Below are 13,102 nucleotides of genomic sequence, written 5' to 3'. Positions count from 1 at the left end.
GTTGATTTCTGGCTTTTCTTCCCCTGTCTCATTATCAAAATATTTAAAATCACAAACTTTGTGACTTTCCAAGTCTGTCATATCCCATCAATAAATATTATCAGCAAATTCTGGGGATTTACAACAGATCAAAATGTCCGGAAGGGAATTCATCCTTCTTAAAGGGCTTCAAGCAGGAGAACTAGGAAAGTTATTCAGACACCATCTCATCAGGGCTGCAGCTGATTGTCTACTCTACACCAGAGGTGGTATTCAGCCTGTTCTCTCCAGTTCAGGCAAACCAGTAGCGGTGGCTGAAGGAGGCTCCGCCCACCCGCCCCGACAGAATGCACAAGCACTGTGGTGCACATCTGCAGATGAGGCGCATGTGAGCAAAGCGAGAGAGCGCTCATGCGCTCATATTTGCGAACTGGTAGGGAAAGTAAGTGAATCCCACTGCTGCTCTACACTATTCAAAAATCTTTTGTCAGGCTAGAACGAATGCTATGTCTGCTTCCCTTGATGCTACCTCCTTTTTCAATGAAGTGTGTACAAGGAAGTGCACATGCCAGTCAGCCAGAGTATGTTTGCTTAGAAGTTCTCATTCTTATTCTTGCTCCTAGTTCAAACTCATGGCCCCTGGTTTAGTGAAGGGAAAAAACTCATGATATGTCACATGATTACTTGAGTTTGACCCGCCTGTCCCAGATAGACTTGGGTGATCTTATAATCCAAATGCAATAGAATTATAAAAGGGGAGGGGCTTTGTGCAGTTGTGACCACCATCTTGACTTTTTTGACAATATTGATGCCCCTGAAAGATTTTTGATCTCACACTATGGATGTCCCTGAAAGATGCACTAATTATCTAAAGCAGCTCACACTGACAGTATGGTGATCAGCGAGTTTTAATATCCCTTCTCTCACACGTTTCCCTATCAACACAATGGTGAAAATGCTACCAGTTCGGACTGGTTCACCCAAATCGATAGCAAAGATGCTAGCTGTTTGCCTGAACACATGATTTATATTAGCTAGAAAGCAGGAGTTTCTGCTTTATAGCTAATCTAAATCATGTGGCACAGTGGATTTCCCCCCTGCTGTTCGCTTACCTCACTGTTCACTTACTCGTTTGCCAGGCAAGCTTGATAGTAGACTCCGCCCACCCCCCCAGACATCACTTTGGTGCTCTGTGCATGCGCGGAAGGTTACATTGCTACCAAACTGGTAGCAAAGGTAAGTGGATTTCACTCCTGTCTCAACATACAGTATACGAAAAAGTGGAGATTTCTTTACAAACATTAGCTATTAGGTTTGTGTTAAATGATAGCTTGCACCTTGAACAGACTGTGCACGCTGTATATTCCTGAGGTGTGCCCACACACCATGATGGCATGAGCACATTTCCTCTGAGCCTACAGTGATTCATATTTGCAGATGAAAAATTTATGGTTTTTAAAATGCATGCTGTTAACGAATAAAGGAGATTCATTTTTTATGTCTCTCAATAAGTGATCTGCATTTATCAACGTTTATTGTAACTTGTAAATTCTGCCTTGAAAAAGATACATTTAACAGCTTGTATGCTAGAAACATTTGTTGAGCTCTTTTCTTTGAAGGTAAAAAATGAATTCTTGGCAATATTCTGCTATACATTTAATGGGGATGTTGTCCATTATAAGCCATTAGAAAGAGGCCACTGCCTGAATTATTGCAGTGAACAAGCCAGGAAATTTGACTCACGACAGCTGCTGGAAAAATGCTTAGGCAGCATCATTACTCTTAAGGACTACATACATACTGCACTACAAAGTCATCATGTGGGCTCTATTAACAAGATAATCGATTATTTTCTTTCACACCTAATACATTCACAAAACAAATTATTCCCTCTCACCCTGCAACACTTTTAAGTCTTTTAAATGAACATTCCTTGCAAGGTTTTTCTCTTTCTTGCCTCTAATGCAAATTTTACAAACACATCAAGAGTGCTGTTTGAGAAAAATGTTGTAAATTCAGTATTCAGTTTATTAACTTTGCTTTATGAATGAGTATAATCTCACTTCCTTCCCATCCACAGTATTCTCTAGGATGCTACAGATCCTCCTCATGACCTGTTTTCCTTGTAACTTTAGGGGAGGAGGAGGCTTCACAGTATTGGAATCAGAACATCTAGATTCAGTCCCAGTTTTGTTCCATATTGTATCAACCATTTTTCTTGTTGTTTTCATTGATTGCGAGCCACCTAGAGCAGTGGTGGGTTCCGGATTCCATTGAAACTGGTATGCTGCAACAGAGCCAGGCGTCCACCACGAGCACGTGCGCAGCGCGTGCATGCACACCCACCACCCGCAATGCTCCAGCTGCTCAGCGGAGCATCGCACAGGCACCGTATTCTCCGTGTGTGTGCACAAATGGCCCAGTTGGGTCAAATACAGTTAAGGGGACCGGGTGGGTGGGTGAGCCCTCTGGAGCACCGTACCAGAACGGTGCCTGGTACTCCCAGCAGGCACCAGTACGCCTGTACCGGGGTGTACCAGCCGTAACCAACTACTGACCTAGAGTGTTCTCTAAGTCAGATGGGCAGCATATAACTTTAATCAATAAATCATATAATATAACTAGCTGATTTTTTTAATGATGCTATAAGAGTTATGAAGGTTACAGCAAATAAAAAAACAATGATTATTGAAAATGTGATCTGTATCTTAGAGTGATATGTCCGGACTTTCTCGTTTAAAACCAGTTTAGATTCTTGTAATGCAAAAATGTACAGTGCAGCAGCCTTATTTAAAAACAATCTATGTTTGATTAGAAAAACACAAAAAAAGAGGAGAATCTACTAAGATTTGTAAATAGAGCCAGAAAGATAGACATATTGGACATTTTTATAAGGGAAGGCAAAGGCAGAGGCAAGTGTATGTATGTAATGAGAAGAGAATTAGTAATGGACTTTGGCAAGAAGATGGAATGTTTTGACTCATAGTTTATGTCTCTTTTCTCCATCCTAGCTGGATATTATTGTGCCACTAGTATAAAGAGGGAACTGCAGCTCAGGATAGACAAGGGCTAAAAAAAAACCTTCCTAATTTAAATAAATTTGCATTTCAAGTCAAGACCAGATAAATTACACCCTAGATTACTGACAAAGTAATGGATGTGATCACAGAACATGGAGAACTCTCAAAGAATGACAAAATCCCAGAATACTGGAGGAGAACAAATCTCCCCGTTTTCACCAAAAAAAAAAAAAAGGAAAAAACTTAGTCTTGGAAAATGACAGACTTGCCAATTTGATATCTATTCTGAGCAAAATGCTTGAGAAAATTATTAAAGATAATATTTGTAAGCACTTAGAATACAATAATCAATGAGAACCAGAACATGTAACAAAAGAATTATGTCAGACTAAACCTATCTCCTTTTTTATTACTAATTTAATAGATTGGGGAAACACTGTGGATATAATGTCTCTTGTCAAACCATTTGTCAAAGTATTTCATGATAGTGTAATTAATAAAATGGTAAAATATGAGCTGGCTAGAACAGGTGGATTCATAATTGGATGCATTACATCCATAAATGACTCTATGTAGGAATGGAGAGCAGTATTAAGTAGAGTGCCTCAATGCATTATTCTAGGTTACATGCTGATCAGTGAAATGCTCTTTCAAGACAGTGACTGATGTTCCAGAATTTACAACATATGTCTTTGAAGAGATGATCCACAGATCAAAGAAACCAAGATGGTGGCTACAATCCTATGCACAAAGCTTTTAATGCTTTGCCAATGCAATGCATATTTGGAAAAGAGGAAGGCTTTGACCATGTGACTGCGGCAACCATCTTGGCTTTTTTTGCCTCCATCCTCTAATGGTCCATGCTCCAAATAAAGAGCAAATTGGGCTAGGATCTTATCACAGCAGTATGTTGGCAAGATTAGGAAAAGGAATCTAAATTCAGAACTGCTGGTATAGCCATGATAGGAATATGGAAGGCAAAGAGAAGATTTAAGGGTTTTTAGAAGTAGTATCTTTACTACTACCTTTGTTCACCTGACTTTCCTTCAAGCTGTCTCTAAGATTTTACAGCAAAACAAGGGACAAACGTTTCCATGCAGAAAAACACAAAAAGCACAAAAACACTTCAGCTTCAACCGCAATAATACATGGGCAAACAATAGATACAAACTCAAGGTAAACCGTGCCAACCTCGATTGCAGAAAATACAACTTCAGCAATAGAGTGGTCAACACCTGGAATGCTCTACCTGACTCTGTTGTTACATCCTCAAACCCCCTTAACTTCAACTTTAAACTGTCTACTGTGGACCTCACCCCATTCCTAAGAGGTCTGTAAGGGACATGCATAAGCGCACCAGCGTGCCTAACGTCCCTGTCCTACTGTTCCCATTTATTCATACCCATTTCCTGTGTTCATGTTTAGTATTTAGTATTTTAGTATTTTATTGTCACTTATAGGCCGCCCTTTTCCCTGAGGGGACTCAGGGCGGCTTACAACTCATGTTCATGTTTATATTTATACCTATTATCTCATACATGTTTGACAAAATAAATAAATAAATAAATAAATAAATAAATAAATAAAAAACAAGCAAACAAATAATTAGTTAGAGGATGCATTACTATACTTGGACACCAAGGCCAGACCATTCCAGCAGTGATATCACTTTTTTTTGCTAAAGTGATATTCCAGCATTTGTTTTCCAGAAGACATTTATTCAAGAACAAACACAGATATACTATAGCTTTATTAGCAACTCAGCTTACATTTTGAACTAATATATTGTCTTATGATAGCTAAGGCTTTTCTACATTCCTTGGTACAATATGGCATGCCTTCCTTTGAGTCGAAAAGCCAAACCACAGTGCATTCTTTATGGGAGCCATTGCTTTAGCAGTCTTACTTGTTACTTGCAATGTGGCGCTTTAACGGAAGACAATACTTGAATGAGAATGCAGTACTAACCTGGTGCTTTAACTAACTTCAACTCCTATTCTGCTTACACGGTATGTCTGAGAGCCATTACTGTACACTCTGGTACATAGGTGAAAAGAAGGAAAGGGAGCCTGGTGCAGACATTTTCTAGTCTCTAATGTTTATTCTCCATTGTGCTGCTGCTGAAATTAGCCTTCCTTTTAAATATGTAACAAAAGCTCTTTTATGCTTTCAATTCGAGAGCAGCAAATGTGTCTGTGTAATGGGGGGGAAGGGGCAGGGGAATCCCACCACCCTGCCGGTTGCTTTAGCTTTTTTGTAAGTGCTTGCTGAGCTTTCCAATGAAAGGGAGCAGTCACTATAGAAACTGACACATCACATGGCATTCAGTCTGCCTCTTAGATGTGAATTACCTTTCTAATGAGACTTTCTTCCTGCTAGTTTTCCCTTTTCTATCCCCCAAGCCTTTCCTGCTAAAAATCCATCTTTAGCCATCTACCCAACTTTACATGTTATTTATCAAGCTTGTTCAAACAGAACCCAAAGCTTATCTAGCCAGACAGAAAAATACCGTCACTGCCTTTTAAAATTTCCCTTTGGAGATGTGAAATGATACGTATCTAATCACATTAATTTATTTGAGCTGCAGAGAAGCAATGATATTGAGTCCTTTGACTCTGCATAAATAGGGAAGGATGAATAAAATTGTGTAAGTCCTTAATATGAAACCCACAAAAAAAGTGGGACCTTCCTAAACTGTTCTGAGAGTCGTGTTATTGGACTCACTTGCTGGAATGGATCTCGTTTTTTACATGCAGTTAAAACAACAAATTTTTGGAATTATAGTGCTATGACCATACAATACTACTATAGTTTCTGTGTAAGATTTTGAAAACAGGCCATTGTGTGTAAGGTTTTTGATTGACATCCAAAACGTTTGATAGTGGAATCTAGAATTAGAAATTTCATATAGCAAAAAAGAATAAGAAAATGTACCCATATATTTAAAACAGGTATACAAAGAAATCCAAATAATGATGGTGTTAATAGCTGCATATTTTTAAAAGTAAATATCTGACATTAATACTTGATCTGTCCTAAACCTCTTGAGCTTTAATCATACAGCCCTGAATAGGTAGGATATTCCAGAGGCCTGGTTCTTTCATCATATGTGTATAATATAAAAAAGAGAAAATATTGAAAGGTAGAGGTGCAGCTTATAAAGAAGCTTTTATTTCTGCTAAAGATGATTGACATGCCAAGGAAGTGGCTTTATGCATTATATTTATAATACATAAAAAGAAAAATCTTGGGAATGGAGTCCAAATGAAGATTATTATTATTTAAATAGATAACATAGCTTTCATTTATTTATTATTTTACCATGTTTCTGAAAACAGACTTGAATAGTTCCATCTGAAGAAGATATCAATAAAGTCTGCACTTTATCTCTTTACAATGTTTCTAATCTTTTTACACCTAAAATGATTTTAAAACAGATCTGCCTCTGGCAGTTTGATTTTCCTGATCATCTCTTTTGTCTCAATGAGTATGTTGTTCACATTCATGCTCTGACCTCCCACAGCAGCATTCCCCATGATTTTATGCTGCATTTGTAAGCTAGAAAGGAATGTCGGGACATACTAATGAGTGGAATTTTCCCAGAGGGAAAGAAAATGCTGAATGCTACAAGGATAATGGTGAAAAACAATCCAATCTTTCCCCTGGCCTGTTTTACTCCTTACTTAAATGTGAAACACGCAGCTATGCTCTGAAGCCACAGCTATGGGCTGCAATTTGAATAATGCAAGTTCTACCAACATTTTGTTTTATGCCTCATAGATTTCAGCAACATGATATTAATGGATAGAAAATAGCTAGCAGATAGTTTTAAATAACCATATCACCGAAGACCAACCATCTAATTGCCACAGGATTCCAGCCTCATCTGTGTAGGAGATATTATCATGGTGGAAAGTTTATTGGTGTAACTAATTTATGTAAAGCAATAACTCACCTCCGGTATATTGATCTGTCAGAACAGTTTATTTAGTTAGCACATATTTCTGTAATGTGAAAGTGATTTGGAAAGATGACATTTAGGTTTGTTCTGAGACAGAGAAACCTAAAGTAATTTCAAAGGGCAGTATTTCAGTTCCTTCTGTAAAACTGAATTAAATGTCTAGAATTAATTATACAGGAGAAAAAAATAAGGCGACAGATAAGCAAAAGCAACATAAGTTTATCAGATCTTCAACCAGTAGAAGAGCTGTCAACCAGCTAAAAACAAAAAACACCACAAGCATCACACGTTGCTTTTAACTTAATATGTTGGAATTTGTAAAGCAATGTTTAAGGCTTACTACTATGGTTGAATCTAGTAAGAGATTGTGAATTCTAATCTTTAGGCATGAGTTCTAAACTTTAGGCATGAAATCCAAGTGGGACAGTCACTTTCTCTCAGCTCAACACATCTCACAGGACTATTGTAAGTAAAGTAGGAGGGGAAAGGAGTACTGTATATGTATGCCACCTTGAGTTATTTTTAAAAATAATAAAAGTGGGATGTGCATAAATCAATCAATAAAGTAGTAAATAAAAATAAACCATAATTTAGTGCAGGGCTGTCAAACTCTTGGCCTGCAGGTCTGGTACATCATGTGCTGACCATGCCCTCACCTGGTTTAGCGAAGGGTAAAAAACTTGTTCTACGTCACGTGACGATGCCATGATACCATGGGTTTGACACACCTGATTTAGTGTAATGTGTTAACCTAGCCTACATCAGCATTTTAACCTGGTGCCCTCCTGAAGATTTAGATTACAGATCCACAATACCCAACCAGCACCTTTTTTGATGAAGGAGAACATGGAAAGAAAATTTGACTAATGTAGCAGTTTTAGATAATATCTGATATGCTTTATCCCAGGGGTGTCAAATTCAAGGCCTGGGAGCCGGAGCCGGTTTGTACGGTGCTGGGATGTGGCCTACAGGACTGCCCTAGAAACAGCAAAGGACCAGCCCAAGGTGCCTCTGCCAGCAAAAACAGAGCTCAGGAGGCCTCCCAGATTTTGTTTTCAGCCACGACTGTTTCCCTGAGCTCCATTTTCACTGGCAGAGAGGCAGGAGGCTGTTGCGGTTGAAAATGAAGCTTGGAAGCCCATTTTTGCTGGCAGAGTGCTCGGGCCACCACAAACGCCCCTGGCACGCATGCCGTGAAGCTGGCCATGCCCATCCCGCTTCTAAAGTCAAATAAAACCCTGATATGGCCCTCAATGAAATTGAGTTTGACACCCCTGCTTTATCCCACCTATGTTTCTCTCATTTAAGATAATTCCTTACTATTGCACATCTTTCTTCTAGAAAGATGTAACATATAAAATATATTTATATTCTAATAAATATTCTAGTCAAATTAGCTTTACAAAATTGTCCAAAGAACATAATTATAATCTAGAAAAGCTGCTTAAGTCATGGACTAAGTAAACATGCTTTAAAATTTTTATGTAATTTATTACAAATATTAATCCAGAATGCTAACTGGAATACCTGAAGTGATATTTAAACTGGATTTTTATTCCAGCCAGTATAAATTTAGAGGGGGTTCATTAAAAAAGCTAACAAATAGTTTCATCATCACTTATGAAAACTCCAACACAGGGCCTATAAAAATACCCTGAGGTTTCATATACCAATGAAATGAACTTTTTAAGTGATTTGTCTTTGTGTCAGCAATCATGTCAAATGCAGACTTGAACTGCAGAAATACAAAGTTCAAATAAGAGTTGTCCTAGAGTTGTATTAAAAGCATTACCAGTGTTGATTATTTGAATCCAGCAGAAGAACTTATTAAAGGACATGCTTCTAAATATAAGTAGAGTGCTGAAAAAATATTGAATAATGAATTTGCAGAACATCTCATTAAAAAAACATGTTCACAATGGAGTTGTCTTGGATACAGAATAAGGGCTTTGCCCATCTATATAACAAACATTATTTGTACCTGAAGCAAAAGTTATATGTATTTTAAAAATGCATAAAGTTTTAAAAAAGGTTTCATTATTATTTAAGTGTCTGTGGAGATTCTCAGTCATCCAGGTCATAGTTGTCTCAAAGGTGCTTTTTCAAAAGGCAACTGGGCTGTTTCTTTTTCCCTTGAGGAAAGAAAAGAAAATGTTTTGCTTCTCATTCAAGAAGCTTCATTAGTTGTGGCAGCCGAAGGAAAGATACGGTAGATACTGCCAGTCTAGTTGCCTTTTGAAACAGCATCCTTTGAGATTGCTATCTAAGCTACATTTTGAAAAGAAGGATGCATAAGAAAGCGAGAGGGAGTTATATCTTAAATAAAGAGATTCATAATCTAGTAATAAACCAGATGAGAAATGATCTCAAGAATAGCATGTAAGATCCCTCCTATTATCTATTTCCTGCCATTTGCCCCAGTGATCAATATAGGTACAAAGAGCTCATGCAACATCCAACACCACTTCTCATCCTTCCAGACACAAATTCATATCTCCCAACTTCTTTCAAAGAAACTAGAAATAACTGGTTAGCACATCAGATGCCCAGTGATAAATCCTTGTTAATCCTATTCATTAATGAGCTGGCAATTTTTGGATATCCAACCCACCCTCCCTTCCCAAATCCTCTGGCTCGTTTCCTCTTGCCCATAAATGAATTCCTGCTTACAGGGATCCTAAACTCCGCTTCTGAAACTGAAGCAGCTTGAAGTTGTGGTCTCGGATCCTGATTTTGGTTTATTTATTTTTTATCAGTAGCAGGCCTTGCTATCTTATCATAGTAAGCCACACTCTGTTTTCTAATCCTTTGAGTGGACAGATTTTATCTTTCTTTAGCTCTTGCTTGCATGACCTGTAAAACAGTCATATTAATCTCTATATCTTTGATTCTTTCATCTCCCTCTGTCATTTTGCCATTCAAAAATAATCCAGTTGTCTTTCTATTATTTGTCAGTTTCTCTTTTGTCTTATTCTTATATTGTGTGAATGAGGCTTCTTCGTTATATGGACTGATCTGAGATAGCATTTTTGCGGTTTAACTACTGCATATAATACATATATTGTATGGTGTATATAAACATACACATTTTTGAGACACATTTTTCTTTAAAGAAAAAAATGTTGCACCAGCAGCACAGGAAACAACATTCTCTAAAGAGGTTAACTTTCCAAATAGGTAGGGGATTATAAAAAGATCAGATACATAGACAGCTGGCAGTAGTAAAAGTTTTCTATGTGACAATAAATGAATGAAATAAATGAAAAGAGAGAAAGGTTGTTCCCAGGACACAATATGCTTGGTGGTCCAGTTGTGATCCCTGTGCCTCTTCATTCCTCCTCTTATCTCACCTGTGTTTGTTGGTGGTATAGTATCCATAGCTTGGCCTGCTAGAAGCAGCATCAATCACATAGTGTCTCATTTCCCCCACAAGGTGGCTTTTGGGGGGAGGGGTTAGGTACTTAAGAATCAGTAATTTAATATCAGGAATAACCCTCTTGGGAATTGCATCCTCCGAACTGGGTAAACAGCCTGCCTTGTGGTATTGGGGGAGGAGGGGAATGACTAGAATGGTTAGCTGGTTGCCCATGTGATCATAGGTTGCAATTACAATCTTTAGCCCTGTTTTCTGTTTGATTTCTGTCATCTTCTTTTCTGGTCACCCAATTATATATAATATACAATGATATACTAATATAATATTAATAATGATAACATCATGCATTATAATGTAGTATATTATAATTCAAAATATTATATGATATGATACAATATGATATATGATATGATATTAGGAGTAGAGTAGAGTAGAGTAGGACAGAGAGGCTGCTCACATAGTGAGCCAGATGTTTAGACTGGATTTAGCATTTTTGTGAGGCATGTGAAAGAAACAATATGAAATAGGAGTGAACTTGTGCAAAAGTTCCATTATCATTGAGGTATCCATATTCTGAGGGCGGTAATGTTATAGCGAAACAAAAAAAAATCTAGGTGAGTACCCAATGGGACAAATGAAGAGTAAGCTAGGAAGCTTGAGAGCTGCTGCACTTTGCAGAAAGTGAATTTTGGTTGCTTTTCATGCCAGTAAAAAAAAGTGATGTAAGAGAGGATACTGTATATCAGTTGCTATCTAAATCTGTCTCATATTAAATCTGTAAGGAAAGCAGCACAACCTGGTCTCCTGATTGATGCAAAGGTGGAGGAAGCAGAACATACTTTTTTGCTGACTCAAGTATGAGAGAAATGTACATTAGTGTAAACAAATGATTATATCCTTAAAGGACTGCATGCAGTTTTGAAGCCATGAATTAGGGATGGCTTCTTGTGACTTAGGATAGATGTGGCTAACATGCAGACAAGGAAATGTACAAATAAACAAAAAGAGAACTTGATGTTGGTAAGACAAGAGACCTGGCAAAATGAAATTGACGGAAATACTCATTCCTGATTGATACTCAGTTACAGATACTTCCACAATGTATATGTAGGTCGCATCAAATGTATTTAATATAAATGAGGGATGAGGGGGTGAAATCTTAATAGCTTCTTCTACTGAAGTCTGTCTTTTCTTCAGCTGAATTCCAGTTTTCTTATCCATAGGGAAATACATTTTCTATAATCCCAGTAGTAAGATGTAATAAACCAAGTAAATAAATGAATACTCCCACCTTTCATGAAATTCAAAATCTTTGCAACTATCTTTACTTTAATTGGTCTAATGGTAGTTCTGGCACAACTTTATGCAGAGTAAAGTACAAAGGATATAGAAAAAGCATCTTGATGACAATATATAATGGATTCAGCTGTCAAGATAATGTAACATTAATAAAACTCAACAACTAATAACTGTGGCTTGGATCCAGGGATGTTTTGAAGGGGAAGAAAGCATTTCCATTTATGTAACATAATCCCACTGAATTTGCCCATTTTCCATATTCTGGTGCACTGCCTGTCCTCTGATGTCATTATATCTATTCTAGGGAACTTTGAAGGGAATGTTTGAAATTTGAAATTGAAGGAGAGAAGTCAATAAAACTCCATTTACATTGTTACTTCCATAATTTGAATATATGTTGCACTATAGTTGAGTATTATGATTCAATAATAAGGTTCACACCGTGACCCGTCAAAACCGCGGTAGACAAAAGCGCGATCGACGAAAGCGTGTACCTGATGTCATCAGCAGCGCGACGAAAAAAATTAAAAATAAATTAAATTGAAATTAAAATTAAATTAAAGCAAGCCGATTCACATAAAGGTAAGGGTTAGGGTTAGGGTTAGGGTTAGGGTTAGGGTTAGGGTTAGGGTTAGGTTAAGGGTTAGGGTTAGGTTTAGGGTTACGTTAAGCGTTAGGGTTAGGTTTAGCGTTAGGTTAAGGGTTAGCGTTAGGTTTAGCGTTAGGTTAAGGGTTAGGTTTAGGGTTAGGTTTAGGGTTAGGTTAAGGGTTAGGTTTAGGGTTAGGTTTAGGGTTAGGTTTGGGGGGTTAGGGTAAGGTTTTCGCTTTAATTTTAAATTTACCGCTCACAGCGCGATGTTTTCGTCGCGCTGTGATGACATCACGTACGCGCTTTCGTCGAGCGCACTTTTGTCTACCGCAGTTTTGTGGTGGAACCGGTTCACACAATATCCTGCGAAACTAGATCAGTTTTAACAGTTCATGTTATATGTTAAATGGCAGGTTGGACAATGGAATCTTGTACAGTATCAAATATCAAGATGTGAGGATAGTAGAAACTAAGTGTTATGAAAGTGTACATATGAAAAGGAAGGAAAATTTTGTATTTTTAAAAGGCTAACACCATGATGGCGAATCTATGGCATGTGTGCTACATTTGGCACGCAGAGCCCTCTCCCCAGGCACGCAAGCCATTGCCCAAGGTCAGCTCCACTGCACGTGTGAGCGCCTCCTGCCAGCCACTTGGTTTTCGGCTCTCTGCCACGCATGCGTGGGGGATGGGGTGCATGCAGGAGACACGCATGCATGTGCGGGGTGCACGTGCAGGGGTCACACATGTATGCACAATGTGTGGGGTCATGGGATAATGTGTGCATGTGTGGAGGTCACACATGCATGCACATGGGGTGAGATGAATGTGGGGGGTCATGCATGCATGTGCAGGGTGTGGGAACGTGGGGGAGCACG

This window comes from Thamnophis elegans, chromosome 3 (genome assembly GCF_009769535.1).
Source record: "Thamnophis elegans isolate rThaEle1 chromosome 3, rThaEle1.pri, whole genome shotgun sequence".
NCBI lineage: Eukaryota > Metazoa > Chordata > Lepidosauria > Squamata > Colubridae > Thamnophis > Thamnophis elegans.
Note: the sequence above shows the minus strand (reverse complement) of the source record.